The sequence below is a fragment of the Rattus rattus genome, chromosome 1 (genome assembly GCF_011064425.1).
Source record: "Rattus rattus isolate New Zealand chromosome 1, Rrattus_CSIRO_v1, whole genome shotgun sequence".
NCBI classification, from domain to species: Eukaryota; Metazoa; Chordata; class Mammalia; order Rodentia; family Muridae; genus Rattus; species Rattus rattus.
In genome coordinates this window covers 218021878-218037701 of record NC_046154.1, presented here as the reverse complement: position 1 = coordinate 218037701, position 15824 = coordinate 218021878, and positions in this window count along the sequence as shown.

Below are 15824 nucleotides of genomic sequence, written 5' to 3'. Positions count from 1 at the left end.
ATCTCAACAAATATAGGAAAATTGAAACAACATTCTGTATTGCATCTGACCACAATGGAATTCAACAACAGATGAAACGACAGACAATATGCAAACCCATGGAGATTGAGCAACACCCTATTGAATGAAGAATAGAGTGGCACAGATATCATTAAAGAAATTAAAATGTCTTAGAAGTAAATGAAAATGAAAACACATACCCAATCCAATAATATAAATTGAGGGAAGTTCAGAGAGGAAAGTTTATAGCTCTAAGTACCTATACAATAAAAAAATCAGAGAAGTTGTAAATAAACCACCAAATGTTGAACCTTAAAGCATTGGAAAATCAAATTACATGGAGAGAAATGTGGAGCAATCCCATTAAAATCAGGGACAAGACAAGGCTGTCCACTCTTTCCCTACCTACTCAATATATTACTTAAAGTTGTAGATAGAGCAATAAGACAACAAAAGAATATCAAAGAGGATACAAATTGGAAAGGAAGAAGTCAACGTATCACTATTTGCAGATGATATGATAATCAACCTACAGAATTCTACCAGAGAGCTCTGACAGCTAATAAACAACTTCAGCAAAGTGGCTAGTTTCAAAATTAACTCAAAGAAGTCAGTAGCCCTTATCTGTAAAACATGATAAATGGGCTGAGGAAGAAATTAGGAAACAATACCCTTCATAATAGTCACAAATAATATAAACTATCTTAATGTAACTCTAAAGATTTCCACCATATCACAAGGACACACACTCCACAATATTCATAACAAACTTATTCTTAACACTTAGAAACTGGAAGCGACTCATATGTCCCTCAACTGAAGAATGGACACAGAAAATGTGGTTCACTTATACAATGGATACTATTCAGCTATTAAAAACAAAGACATCATGAATTTTGCAGGCAAATGGATAGAACTGAAAATATCCTGAGTGAGGTAACCCAGATCCAAAAGGACATGCATGGCAGAAGCCTAACAAGGCTGTCCTCTGAAAGGCTCTACCGTCAGTTGACTGATACAGATGCAGATACTCAGAGCCAAGCATTGGATGGAGTTCAGGGACCTCTATGGAAGAATTAGGGGGAAGATTGAAGGGGATGGCAACCCCAAAGGAAGACCAACAGTGCCAAATAACATGGGGCCCTAAGAGCTCCCAGAGACTGAGCCACCAACTTAGAAGCAAACAGGGCTGGGTCTGAGGCCCCCAGCACATGTGTAGCAGATTACTGCCCTGTCTGGCCTCAGTGAGAGAGGATAAACCTAATCCTTTAGAGGTTTGATGCCCCAGAGTGGGGCGGGAAAGGGAGGGACAGAAGTGCCCTCTTAGAGGTGAAGGGAGGAAAGAACTACTTTGAAGGGGGAACCAGAAAGGGGCAACAATTGGAATTAAATAAAGAAAATATTAATTAATAAAATTCAAAAAAGAAAAAAGAACAACACAATCAGTAAAGTTGTAGATGAAGAGAAATAATGAGGATCAAGGTTGAATTTAATAAAAGATAAATAATGTAATAAAACGAATCAGTGAAACAGTTGGGTTTTGAAAAGATAAATAAAATTCACAATTTTTTTACCCAATACAAGCACAAAAGAGAGATGATCTAAATAAATAAAAGTGGAGATAAAATAAAAACTAGAAGAATTAAGAAAAAATACAACAGGTACTGAGATAATTCCAAGAATCATGTGGATTTACATTAAAAATATGTATTTCACGAAATTGAAAAATCTAAAAAATGTGGGTGAATTTTATAACCTACCAAAATTAAACCAATATGAAATGAATAACTTAAACACAACTCAACAACCAATGAAATAGAAACAGTAGTTAAAAGTTTTCCAACTTAAAATCTAGGACCATATGGATTCAGAATACAATTAAATTAGATCTTAAAGGAAGAAGTAACAACAATACTCCTAAAATTTTTCTGTATAATAGGAAAAAAAACCACTTCCAAATCAGTATTATCCTGACAGAAAAACCAGATAAAAGTCCAAAGGAAAATAGAATTATAGCCTAATCTCACTGCTGAACATTGACACAAAAATTTTCAACAAAGTACTTGCAAACTATATTTAAGTATTTATCCAAATATCATTCAAGTTGGTGATGAAGATGACTTCATTCCAGTGAAGCAGGGAAGGTTCACATACATAAATCAATAAATATTATTAACTATGTAAAAGGACTCAAGTACCAAAATCATATGATCACTTCAATTGATTCAGAAATAGCCCTATGACAAACCCAACATACATTCATGATATTTAAACATAATGGCGTTATCCATGACAAACCAATATTCACCCTTATGAAAAGTAAGTGGGGAAATGATATAACATGAAGAACGTAAAAAGAGGCTTGGAGAGGTGGTTTAAGGGTTAGGGGCACTGACTACTTGTCCAGAGTACCTAGTCTGTCTCAGCACACATGGCATCTCATAACTGTGTGTGACTTCAGTTCCAGAGGATCAATTGTCCTCCTTGTCATTGCACATAATAGTGTGCAGACATATGTGCATAGAGAAAACCCATACACATAAAAATAAAATCTGAGCTAAAGCATGGAATGAGAAGGATACCTATAAAAGAACAAGAGGGGACTTAGAGGGGGAAATGGGAAGGAAGGGAGGGTAAATATGACATTTCTTTTGTTATTTCTTTTAGACACTTGTACATGTGTGAAGTGTGGTTTGATCATATGCACCCCTCCCCCAACTCCTCCCAACTCTTCTAACCAGGAAAAAAAATCTCCCCGCACTTTGTATTTTGTTGAAGAAAAATATTATTAAAAAGGATACTTAGATCTTATTCATAGCCTCACCACTTGATAACTGGATGACTTTAAACATCAAAGATGCTCCTATATTAAAAGCTAATAATACTTAAGCTAAAAGAAAACACTTGGGGGCTTAAAGATTGTAACATTGGTTGGATCTGCAATCAAATAAGAGACAGGAAAATATGAGACTATGTTTACGGGAAAGACTAACGTAGGGAGAAAAATCCTTCTCTGGTGTGAGTAGCACCTTCCCAGAGCAGCACAGACACAAAGGGGAAAGGGGGGAAAGTGCCTGCTTCACTTGTTACTTAAGAATACTTCTGTCCTGTCACTGTGTTGCTGACATCCTCTGCTCCTGTTGGCTTTCCCACATGGACTGAAAACCAGTGCCTTTCCAGAACTCCTCGGGTCTTCAGTAGTTACTAAGGCTACTGCTACAAAATCTGTTATATCCAGTTGCCTCCTAAATTCATGAACCTTCCAGGACCGTGTGCTTACTTGGCATACTCATTTAAAATATTAGCCAATGTTTAATCACAGTATATATCCCAATCAGACCTTAGGGTTCCTGATGCCACCTCCCTTAGGCACATTGGTATTCCTCTTCACAGTTGACTAGACCACTCACTTGTTTGCAGAAGCTAAATGACAGCCAGCAAGAAAAAGTATGCTAAATTCCTTTTTAATACTTCCCCTACATCTACTCTGTCAGCAAATGCTACATTTCTCGTCCCAAGCACTTTCCAAGTGACTTAAATGCTTCAGCCTTAATCCAAGCCATCACCATCTCATGCCTGAGTAACTGGTATTTCATAACTAACTTTGTTTCATTCTGGTGTAAAAAAAAATGTTATTACATGAGACCTCAGATATTCTTTCTTGAAGACCTTAACAAATAGTTTGCTGTAACACTGAAAATATGCTCAAAAGGATTCATGTGGATATATGGGGCCTTGTTTAATGTAACATACATACATCTCTTTTACTTACTGTTTTATCAATTTTAGATAGCTTCCAGCCATTCTTACCTGCTTCTCATTCTCATTCCCCTATGTGCTTTGAATATGGCATTTGCAAATATATTCCTAAGATGGCCCTTTCTAGGATCTTTTGTCAATAGATCTTGGGTTTTTTTTTTTTAAGTGCAACTACCTATAGAGAAATCTTTTTTGACCACCCCATGAAAAAAATGGTTTCTAATGACTTAATGCCTATCATGATAACACACGTACTGTTAAACATTTTTCTCTTCTTATTTACTTTCTGTATTTTCTATTCTAATGAGGTCAACGCTCATACTTCAAAATATTCTAATGAGCATTGTATATATTTCTTTGGGCCCTAAATAAAATGACATGTCCAAATTCTCACTACTAAGAGTAACAAAGTTGGATTATTCATATCGATGTTATAGAGATGCTTTGCTAGATGACAAATATAAGCTGAATTATCTTAGATATACATTGTGTGGTGTGTGTGTGTGTGTGTGTGTGTGTGTGTGTGTGTGTGTGTGTGTGATGAAAGTAGATGGATTATTTATATCAAGGGTGGATAGGTTTAACATGGAAGACAAAGGAGGAACAAAACAGGGTATCGAGTGGAAAGACAGATGTTACAGGTTTTTTCTAGTATTTAGAATACAGATGTATGTCTCTACATAAACATATATAGATATATATCATCATATCTATGACATGAAAGTAGAAAATACACTATGCTTAGGGAGGCAGCAGTAGGAGAGACAAAGGAAAGTAGTTGAAAAATGACTGTGAACAAATATACTGCTATGTATATGTAAAAGTATAATAATGCAAACTGTTATTGTGCATAACAATAATTAATAATAAGCATGAGAAATACAATATCAAGAGAAATTTTATTACAAGTACTATTTCTTGAAGAAAGAAAAGTGATTTTTATAATCTATAACTTTTTGCATTTCTATTAAAATTTCTACTTAGGCACACTCAGAAAAACTCTTGTCACATCAGTAACAGTAATTCTTTATTCCTTAATTCTACAAGCATAACTAAACTATTATAAATTTGCTGTTTTATATATTAGATTGTAACCCTTAAAGTATATATATATATATATATATATGTCTTATCTTCAACAATTCTACCTATAGATAATATTCTAAAAATTTTGCTTTCTACTTTCTTGTTGTTTGAAAATGTGTTTTTGTTTATTTAAATTAAGGGTTTTTACTTTATCTTATTGGGCTCTGGCACATAATTGTGATAAATATGAATAAAATACATAAATATCTGAATATGACTTATCATACCACCCTCATTATGAGTCAATGTGCCGGGCATGTTGTGAGGCAGTAGCCTCACACTTGATTATCTCAACACAATGGAAAACAACAAGTGATTAGCATCTACATTATCCATTTTACGTAAAGCTATGTTTATTTTTTGTGCATGTATAACTATTTTTTAAGTATTAAAATTATAATGACCTAAGGAATCGGATTCAACCCTGGATCAGACAGAAATAACTTTGAATGAGCTCATGTTCTTTGAAATGGAATAAACTTTTTTATTATTTATCAAACTGGATCCAAAAGAGTTTTAAAGTGCACCAATTTTGCGGTTTATTTAATCAATTTGCTATCTGTAGATATCATGGACGACTAAAACAATTTCTTAAATTTAATAGTGTTTATGGCATTTATTCAGTGTTCATTATTTAATGGTACAGAGTGCTATTCTGTGTTAATTGATTTTGTAAGACTCATCTTCTCCCCAAATTATTTATGTAGAATTGATTTATTGATTTGTTCTTAGTCATAGTGAATTAAAGTGCCTCATGTTGCATAGCACAGTATATTTGCCAGGACAATTATCTATCAAAGTAAACTGCTCTCACTAAAACAGCCATATGTAGATTTATGATAGATTTTATAAGTCATTATATAATTCTTGATTAGTGGATCATAACCATTTATATTTATTTAAAATCATAATCCATTTGTATCTAAAAGAACAATTACTCCTTAATCTTCATTTCATTTCAATAAATTTTTCATTCTAACAAAATATTTGAAAGGAAATTTAGAGCATTATTTACCAAAATTCAGTTAGGCATAGAATTGTTGGAGGACTATACCAAACTGTTTTTTTTAATACATTTCTAAAGGATTTTATGTAATTTAAAATGATCCTTTAAAACACAAAAGCCCAACTCCCTTTTCTGGCTGAACTATAACATTTTGGGCACTTTTTACATTTTTGTGTTTTCTGTCACTTGCGATGTGTATAGATTTAAAAGCACTAGCCATAGATTTCATATCCAATTACTTCAGAAAGCAAAGAAGAGTCTCTGGGAATCATTTTCAGTGAGGTCATCTCAGCCCTTTCACAGTAGAGTTCATGCTGGTGATTACCCCTCTGTGCCACAGTTGTGAGAGAGAGGAGAAAGTACATCCAGAAAGAATACACCCAGAAACCTCTCCCACGTGCGTCATAAATCAGAGCTGTTTCTTCTCTTTGAGATTTGTAACCGTACTTATGAGTCCACTTTCTCTAACAATTTTTGTTTAATTTTCCCATAGTGCATATTCTATTAGAGACATGCATACATCTGTAAATGCAACAGGCCTTGTGTAAAATATGAATTAAAAATATCCATTGTGAATACTCAATATGAAGAAGTCCCTCAGTACCAGTACCATGACCAGGGTTCACTGGAGAACCCTGACTCTACTTTGCAGGAAACCATTGAAAAAAATGACCATAAAAGTACTTATTTCAGTAAACATTAAGTATTAGTTTATGCATATGCTAATAATTATGTGCTGTTCTGTTACAGATGTAATTTTCATTTTGGGGGTTGTCCCTCTCATAAGTGGGTTGGTAGCAACATTCTATCTACAAGTGACTAAATCATTCTCTAAGACCTATAATTGTGAGCTGTCCACCCTGGCCTCCAGCCACAAACCACTTACTTTACTGCTCCTCTTTTTCTTTCACTGATCACACTTTTGCCTAGAATTAGCTTAAAGGCCAATAGCCACACTGAGCATAAAGTCTCATCTTTCAGCTCATAAATCACATGCCATTTTGCTCATAAGAGAGCAATACTTAGTCAACTCCATAGATTTATTTAGGTAAAAGGCCAATTTCTTGGTAGAATGTTTCCAGAAAATGTGCCTACCTTCCAAGTCCATTTCATCAACCCCATGATACTTTACCACCTTCTCTCCTGAAAAAGACATGTGTTCAAATTTTAGACATGTTTATGAAACATAATTTTCACTTAAAATTCTTTTTAATAAAATTATGAAATAAAATGCTTTAAATACTACCACTTAATTCATATTGTTACCACTTCAGTAGGAGTCAGTTTGGCATGATAATATTAGAGTTTCCTTTTGTTGTTTGTAATTTTGGAATGTTTATTTTGAATCTTAAAATTATAGACTAGAACGTTTGACCAGCAAAGAAGAAAAACTTATGTAGTAAGGGCTTCCGTTTCTATAATTTTATAGTAATGGCCATATTTTTTAAATTTGAACTATAAGTTCAATCTAATCATGAGTATCAAACAAAAATAGAGAATCATCCATTAGTAACTAGTAGTGATCACGGGCATCAATAGACTTGCATTTTGTTCTTCAAAGCTTTTAGTTTAAATACTGTTCTTAAGCATGTTGACAGATTCTAAAGTTATATATTTGGTGAACTCAAGATTGTAGGCTTACATTTATGAACTAGTTTATATGAATTCATTCCCAACTCTACAGACCATGCCAAATGTATATGGCTTCTGCAGATTCTGGGTATAGCAGTGGCTTGTCAGCACGCTGCTCTTCCACAGAGCTTGTGTGTGTTAATCCCACTTCACACATTGTACTTGTATAAATTTAGTAAACAATGTGTTTGCTGAGTCCTCGTCTCCTGACATGTGAATCAGTCATGATGACACTTGTCAATTATGACAAAAATTCTAAGTAACGAGCATACAATTCTTCATTCTGCATGGCGGCATTCTTTTTTGTTTAGTATTTGTAAATGTTTTCTGAGACAAGGTCGAATTGTGTAGTCCAGGCTAGCCTCGAAGACTCAGTCCTCCTACCTTAACTGAGATGCTGCGGTCACAGGTATGCACAACCACACTGAGCTCAATAGCAATATTTTAAATGTTAGCTACCAGTCGTTGAGTACCCTGTAAAGTCATCCTTCATGATCACCGCATTTGCCTACAGATAACCTACAGCCTAGATAAAGGACAAGGGAGAAGAGGTAAGTTCCCACTCCCCAGACATACTTATCCTGATCTCTTATAAACATTATTTATATGATTTTCAGTAAACTTTAACTCCTAATTGATGCTGTCATGTTATGTTCAACACTTCTGCTCAGAGATTCAGTGAGGACTTGTGGAAAAGCAGAAACCCCATCAGAACATTTATTTCACTTTATTTTTATGTTACCAATGTGGGGGCTTTTTGGACTAGTGGAGTTATAAGGAATTGGGTGTAGGGGAAAAGTGAAAATTTTGTCAACTTTCTTTTTACTCTCACGTTATTGTATATTAAAATTGCTCTCTGTAACACCAGAGGAATTATAAGGATTCACTAGACAATTCCTGGAAAAGGAGTATATCTAAGTTTACCAGAAAACAGTGCCCACTTCCATCTGGAATGACCTCACAGCACACTTGCAGTACTGCGAAGAGAGTTTCTACATGATATTTGATATATAAATTGAGACAACAGGAAACAGCGTTCACTTATTCTAGAACAACTTGTTATGGATAACTCTTCCAAATAAATAGGCTTGATTCTTACTCTTATTTTCTGTATCTTAAAACAAAGACTCTGAGAGTGTTGGCACATGGTTTCCAGCTGGGACTTGTTTAGATTTTTTCCTCTTTTCTAGGTAAATCTCTGAAGGAGTGAACGTGTTAGAGAGCAAGAGCTACTGTATCTTGGTTTATTTTAAAACCGTGTTTGGAGAAGGGTTGCTCCAGTCTGATCTAAGAAGAAAAATAAAATTATACTTTAAGTATCTCATGGCACAAACTTGTGGCAAACTTGATTTAAATATATGTCTTGTCTCATAATTCAATGAAATTGAATTTCTTAAAATTTACACTGGAGCAGAGAAAGCGGTGTACACATTATTCACGAGCATAAAGATGGCTCCAGGATGGAATAGTGAATATTCAGGAAAATATTTTCATTAGAATGAGAACAGGCAGGGCTGTTATGGCTACAAATATGTGTGTGTGAAGGGACGTATTAACAAATGGAAAAGACAATAAAATTCAGCAACAGTGTTTCTATTTTAGATGCCACTTTTAAAAAAGAAACTGTGGGATAAATTACAGCAGTCCCTGGGAAAGCAGAGTCATTAAAATTAGGAGATGGAAAAGATTAAATCAGCGATGTGAGCTAAGCTAGACACTTGATGATACAGGAAACTCCCTTGTAAATCCCGCCTGCATGTAGTGCCTGTTGTAATAAATCAAATATGAGTGGCTCTATAATTACAGATAAATTACATATATAATATATATATATTTTTTTCTCTTTATTCTTATTCTACTTTCTGTTGCACTTCCTTGCTATCTTTATGGGGGAAAACATGTCTTACTATTCTCTTTATACTCAATTACAATTCTGTTAAAAGGAAATCATGTTATTGTCTGTTATAAAACAATTTTTCCTAACTAAACTTGCAACTTCAAAAAAAGTAGCAAATCTAGAGATATTTTTGTATAGGGATAAAAATTGGACATGATGTATATTATAAATCTTTTGATACTAGGACCTCACAGTTATTTGTGTTTTATTACATAATGGGGTTGATTTTACTTTATCCCAATTATTTGAAAATATTTTTGACTCCGTTTTCAAATGAATGACATGTATACTCAAGTTTTTACAAAGTGTTTTAATATATTGAGGAACTTCCTAATTTATATTTAAGAGAGAATTTAATAGTCCAAAGACACACACAGACACAAACACACAGACACACACACTGACTCAAGATGAATAAAAAGCACAAGAAAGCAGATGTGTATTGTATAGTTTTACAAAATGAATTGGTCTTGTAAATTTTCATTTAGTTCATCATAGACTAATAAATCCTCACAAGTTTTGACATTCTAAAAATATTAGAAAATAAAAGGATGTGGATATCATTTTTGAATAGTGTTAATGGCAATAGTTAAATAATTTTGAACTATCAGGAACTAAAATTGGTTTAGCACTCATGAAAATAGATGTAATTGGCAGCATATTATCAATGAATAAATACTCACGTGTCAACACAGGCAAGACTATCAAAACTAAGCTGCATGCTAAGCACAATTAAGTGAAAAACAACAGTTCAACCAGAGTGCACCAGTCAGATTTCAAGAGTAGTTATCTGCCTTTTCAGATTATAGTCACTTGAGATTAAGCTATATGAAACTAACTTGAGTTGAAAATTTGTCAAAACTTTAAAAACAACTTTTTTAATATTTGAGAGAAAAAAGGTGTTTCTATTCAAAATTAAATTATTCACTGTAAAACTTGGGTACCTCTGATACTTTCCTTGTTTTTCTAGTGAACAAATATATAGAGAGAATAGTGTTATTGACAAAATGTCATTAAGAAATAGATACCCAAATGGAATCATGCAAATAAGGAATTGGACAAACATGTGGTGCAAATATGGATACATATTTGCCACAATCACTGTGCATAAAAGACTTTTCATCAGTTGGTTTCGTTCTTCAGGTGCCGCTGTATGGCCCAGCATTGCTGCTCTTCAGATCCTTACCTGGCTCAACTTCTGGCATTATTGGTACTTAAAAACAGAAGCTTGCCAGGCATCGTGGCACACAAGGTTAATCTCAGAACCTCAAAAGGCGGGGTAGTGGATCTCTGTGACTTTGAGGCAAGGAAGCATGGCCTACAAAGCAAGGTCAGGACATTCAGGACTCTGTTACACAGAGAAACCCTGTTTCAAAACAAAACAAACAACAACAAAACCCAAAACAGACAAACCAAACCAAACAAACATAGAAGCTCAGGGGAGTCTGACTATCCTATTGTATAGAAGGTAATCCCACATGCCTTAGAAGATCCTTGAAAAAATATCTGAAAATGTAGCACAATATCTAACACATGAGTAAGTCTTATGTGGGTAAAATAACCACTCTAATGAACTCATCGTCTCTTGGACTGTTTTGGTTTCTTTTCCATTCATCATTCAGTTCTGGTTACAAGATGAACGAGCAAACTCTGTAATATTTGCTTTGTGACAGTTATAGATGACTGATGTAGATTTAAAAGCATCTCAAAAGAGCAGAGGCAATTTTTATTTGTTAGCTTTTTAATCTATACCAATCTATATATTTTGTTATCAAATATGTAGACAGTTGCCTTGAATATTTAGCAAGAAATCAAAGAAGCCCAAAATCAAAGAAGCCTTCCCTCTACATAGAAAATCAAGGAAATCCATGAAAATTTCAAGTTCAGTGTGAGTATAGTCACATCTATCTCTCCTATATCTTTCTATATGTAACCAGAAGTATTATTATCTCTTTAGCCATTAAAATGCCAGTGATAAACTTACTAACATAAAATATTTTTTCTTCTGCCTTTTCCTTTAACATTCTTTACAATAAAAAGCCATGATACAAGTGTCAAATGGTACAACTTTAATTCTTTTCATTATTTACAGCTTCAAAAGGAAATGAAGACAGTTGTCAGTAAGGGGACATAGACGATTCCTTCATGGCAGCAGACACACTAGTTCAGGGATTTTGTCTTCCAGGATGCACTCCTTCCATCTCTCATCTTCCTAGTCTTGTGCCTTGTTGCTTGCACATGGAAAGATAAGAAATAGCTTCACGTGCCTGATAATACAAATGTAATTTTAATCGCTTAATAATAAGCAAAGCAGTAACAATGTAGATGTGAACTTCTGGAAGACGAACTCGGATACAAGGCCTTTTCTAGTACCAGTGGCGATGAAGAGAAAATCCACAAGAACAGCTCACTTCACCTGGGACTCATTGTGTCCTAAAATGTTGGTCAGTTATGATAATGTCTGGGAAAACAGAGCCCAGGACTGGACGGTTTCCTGTAATACCCTTGATTTAAAATCCCAGTGCAGACACATGAGAGAGTAACTCAAGTATGAAAAGAGAGATAGACATTCTGTGTATGTTTTATACTTTACCGTATCATTTAGCATTTCTGTCAATCATTCCACATTTATTTATTCTTCACGTGGTTGAAATTGAGCTAGAGATTGAAAGAGACCATTTTGTCTACATCAAATGAGTTTAAATAGCTCATTTCTTCATCAATGTGCCCTGTTTTTTCCCATGAACTCTTTATTTCCCACAGTCTCTAAGATTATAATATCGCATCAGATATCCTCCCTCCTTACCACACACACACGCACACACACACACACACACACACACACACACACACACACACACACACATGCACACACACACACACACACACACACACACACACACACACACACACACACACACAGACACATACACACACACACACACACACACATGCACACACATAAACACACAGAATTGGAGGCATCTTAGGCATAAAAATGGCCTTCTAGTGGCTGTATTTGGATTCTGTAAGTGACACACAGAAAAATTTCTTCTTAGAGAAAAAGTAATGATTCAGGTTCAGCATAGAAGACATGTTCTTACAAAGAGATTAAAAACAGGAAGTAACTGTCTTGAATCTTGATAGTGCTTCCTGTTCCAGCTTCATGCACCATTAGTTCCTTAAGATTTTCTCCATTAGTGCTCAACCAGTTTGAGTCTGTTTCTATTTCTTACAACCAATGGCTAAGGTATGATATGAACTGATTCTTGTGTCCTTTTAATAATGTTCCATTTTATTTTTGAGATTATACTATAATTGCATCATTTCTTTCTTCGTTTTTCTCACTCTCAAGCACCCTTCTTGCTCTTTTTTCAAGGTCACAGGCCATTTTTTCATTATATATATGTATATATATTTCTTATTGTAATTTGCTTAGTATTTATAATGTTCCTTGTATGCATGTATGCTTTAGAGATAAATATTTGGTATTGAATAACTGGTTGAATAATTTTCTGGGGAAGAATATTTCTCTTTCTTTCAGCATCTCTAAGTTGCCTCTAGTTCTTTCTGTAGAGACCTGTAGTCCCGCCGCCCCCATCCACCAACTTTGGCATGTCTGTTGTTAGTATCTTTGTTCTGGATGTGTCTATGCAATCATGTTGATGACACTGTATGGGTGTAGCTACTAACATTATCAGGAAGCAACTGAGTTATTTGTCTTGGTCCATTTTTAAATTTTTATTAATATTCATGAATTAATGAAATCCATAAAATAAAAACATGGAATAATGCCCATGCTTCTGTACAAGCATGTGGGCTGGTAACAGCTTCTCACAGCCTGTTCATAGAAGTCAGAGAACAGCTTTCTAGAGTCAGTTTCTTTCTTCCTCTTCGTTGAGACACTCTCTCGTTTCCTCCACTGCTCAAGCTTCCAGTCAGTTTTCTTGTTTTCACCTCCACAGCAGTGCTGGGATGTTTATAAATGCCCTTCACTGCATCCAGCCTTTTGCATAATTTCTGGAACAAGGTTCTCAGGCTTGTACAGCAAGAGTTTTTATGAGTGAAACCATCTCCACAGCCCCTTAGTCTCATTTTGAAAGTTAAGTTTGCAGATCAAGTTGCTACCATTATGCAGTAAAATCCAGTAAATGATTTTAAGTATTATTGCCAATTGCCATGTAACTTTAAAAATATGACAATGAAGAATGAGCTTGTAAAAATGAAAACATTAACATGATGTGAAAACAAGGGAGTTATTATTACCAACTGAAACCAAACTATTATAAATTGGGTCCTGTTTCTAATACTAAAATTCTCACATAATATTTAGCATTTCTAAAGATGATATCTAACTTTTGATGAGGTTCCGTCCCCATCTGCTAACTCTAAGATATGCTTATTCTAGCTATAAAATCCATTAAATACACCTAGTCCGGACACCATAGTTTACTAATAATCATATACTATAAAACACCAATTGTTTACATAGTGATTATATGACTAGTGTCTCAGTTACTAGTCTTTTCTGTGATCAGACATCATTCCAAGGCTGCATATAAAAGAGTATATTTGGGGCCTACAGCTTCAGAAAGCTAAAAGTCCATGACCATCATGGCAGGAAGCATGGAAAGCATGTCCCTGGAAAAGTATCCCCCACCAACATGTCCATGTTTTCCAATCCATTGGAAATAGTTCTACCAGCTGGGAACCAAATAATCAACTGTGAGTCTATAGGGTTATTTCAACTCAAACTGCCACATTACACTCCCTTTCTAGTAGAGTGCTTACAGTTTGTGGTCTGAATAGTCCAACAATGGATGTGTCCTTGTGAAAAGGCTATGGATCAGTGGGGTGTTTTTTTGTTTTGTTTTGTTTTGTTTTTTTTTTGTCCATAAAATAAAATATCTCAGTATTCCCAATGTGGTGCTGAAGTTCCAGGGAATCGCTGGACAGCAGCTAGTATTCAGTCTACGTTGGAATCTAAATGAAGTAAGTCTACCGTCAGTGAAGGAAAGACTTAGAAACAGGATAGATGAGCTTGCGGGCAAGAGTAAGGGCAAGGAGGCAAAAAACAAAGTCTCCCATGTTCCATGTACTCTTTGTAACTGCCCCAGAATGTATAGTCCAGATTTAGAGTGGGTCATCTCACCTCAAATGATCCAGTCAAAAAAATGCTTTCGAAGTGTGCCTTGCTGCTTGGGTTTTGTTAATTCTAGGTAGAGTCAAGATGACAAGCAAAGTTAATCATCACATCTTACCAGATCTGTCTTTCACATGCAATAAGTGGATAAAAACATTGATAAAGTCATTTACCAGGTGAAGAAGTAGCATACAAAATGTGGTAAAATTTTTGGTAGCTCTATCTCTGACAGAGGAATGATGGGTAATCCACGTTAATAATGTTAAAAGTAAATTCCATATATTTAAACCATTAAATAAATGACTGGACAAATGAAAAGACAGCTCTTTAAAATGAGATTCAGATATTTAGTAAGTACATGAAAAATGTTCAGTATTCTTAGGCATCAATGCAATGCAATTCTAAAGCACATTTGGAATTCCATCCCAACCCAGTCAAAATAGCTATCATCAGGAAGACAATAAAAATGTTAGTAAAAATGTAAATTAAACATAATACTAATACACTAGTGGTTGTAATATAAATTAGTCTAGTCCTTATACAAATTAATATAGATATTCCTCACACAATATTCAAACTGCTGTATGAGTCAACTATACCATTTCTGGGAGAATACTTCTAGTAATCTAAGTCAGTATGCTACAGAAAGACATACAGATCCATGTTTATTGTGCATCTAACTGTTCACAATAGCTAACTCAACTGTGGTGCCCATCAATAAATGAATAACTAAAGAAAATATACACCAGTATATACAAAACAGTATAATTTTCTATTAATTTCATTAAACTCCATGAATTTCATTAAACTCCAATGAAAGTAAAATTTATTTTTCTAGAAAATGGATAGGTTACTAGATCATTTTATTGAATGAAATAAGCCACATTCATGCATTTTCTCAATGTGCTTATATGTATAATTGATATAATGTAACATGGATAAAAGAATCCTCCATGCATAGTGGGAGACTATTTGAGGAAAAGAAAGAAATTAGTGAGAAGGGTAGGGAAAAAGGGGACTAGAGAGCAGAACACAGTCAAAGCACATGTTATACTTGAATGAAAGTATATTTATGGAACCTTTCACTGTGTGCATAAATATATTAAGAAAGAACACAGTAGGGGTCTCAGTTTCTATTTCATGAAATGAGAAGAAAAATTCTAGTTTAAATGCTTCTGTTTCAACTTCCTCCAAAAACCCCATAAACCAAATAAATGAATGGGAAAAATACCAAAGTATAATAAAGTGAAAAGGAAATAAAGATGGCGAAATCTGTAATGGAATTCTTTGAAAGAGAGAAA